This window comes from Myotis lucifugus, unplaced genomic scaffold (assembly GCF_000147115.1).
Source record: "Myotis lucifugus unplaced genomic scaffold, Myoluc2.0 scaffold_426, whole genome shotgun sequence".
NCBI lineage: Eukaryota > Metazoa > Chordata > Mammalia > Chiroptera > Vespertilionidae > Myotis > Myotis lucifugus.
The window spans coordinates 81283-82632 of record NW_005871474.1 but is presented as its reverse complement, the minus strand read 5'-3'; the positions used below and the strand labels follow the sequence as shown (position 1 = coordinate 82632).

General features: G+C 42.1%; 1 pseudogene; it reads right to left on the bottom strand.

The window, feature by feature from the left end:
* Positions 1-109: 109 nt before the first annotated feature.
* On the bottom strand, positions 110-742 carry LOC102435175 (annotated as a pseudogene).
* Positions 743-1350: the final 608 nt, after the last annotated feature.

Sequence of the window (1350 nt, the reverse complement as noted above, 5' to 3'; positions counted from 1 at the left end):
GAACTAAATTCTTCACATAATATATAAAACAGGAGAAGCCTCTTCAGATTTAGTTTTTGCAGTCTGGAATGCTGGCACTTTCCGATTAGGCACCAGTTCCTCATTCCTGTAATCCGGCTCAGAGCTGCTGCTCACTGTGGGCCTAAAGCAGCAGACAGGGTTTCTTTTTAGGCTTCTTCTTTGCCACTGGTGTCTTTCTATTGATCTGCCTGACCAGGTCATGAAATATCCCATTAACGTTGATCTTTGACTTTGCAGAAGATTCTAAAAAGGCACAGTTACACACTGTCTTGCTAAATTCTGACCCTGTTCTTTGCCAACTACTCGCTCATCTTCCAGGTCACATTTATTGCCAACCAAAATCATTGGAACATCTTCTGTGTCCTTAACCCGTAAAATCTGTTCCCTTGGGTCCTGTAAGTCATTAAATGTGGACTGAGCTGTAAGAGAATATACTAGTGCAAACCCTTGGCCATTCTTCATATACAAATCCCTCATCGCTGTAAATTGCCCTGTTCCTGCCGTGTCCAGGATTTCGAGCATACACTGTTGGCAATCTACTTCCACTTGCTTTCTGTAGGAATCTTCTGCCATTGGGTCATAGTTTTCAGCAAAAATTCCCTGAACAAACTGAACTGTCAGAGCAGACTTCCCCACGCCTCCTGAACCAAGGACCACTAGCTTGTACTCACCCATGGTGTGGTCTGTTTAAATACTGACAAGCTCCTCCTTCTCCTTCTCCCTCCTCTGGGCCTTGGCTCAGGCTCTGCGTGGTATCAGCAGTGGCATCTTCGGCCTCGAGAGCAGTAGCAATGGTGCCTCCAGAACGCCTCAGTTTTCTTATTTGTAAGTAAAAGTAACAATAGCTCCATCTCATAGAGTTGTGAGTAATAAGTGACCTAATGTATGCTGATGGCTTAATATATGACTGCAGGTTATTAACTGTTTCTAGAATGATGATGATGATGATGAAAATAATAGTATTAAGAACAATAAGATAGGAAAGTTATTATTTTTAAAGGTCCTACTTTTCAACAATCAACACAATCTTTATGGTGATATTAATGATAACCACTTGAGCTTAAAATAACACAGTGATATTACAGAGACTTTCCCCAGTTTCCCGGTTGGTATAGAGCGGGTTCCTGGGATGTCAGCTTCTGTGTGTGTAAGTTGGGAGTAGTATTATCACCCAGCTGAGATCATGTCTGTGACAGAAAATGGTAATGTGTTTGTAAGAGATCAGGACTAAGATTATAGACATTGATTACTTATGACTGGAAACCCTTGGGAGGCACGACTCATGGCTGGTTGTTAGTGGTATGGTACTTTGCACACAGTGGATGTTAA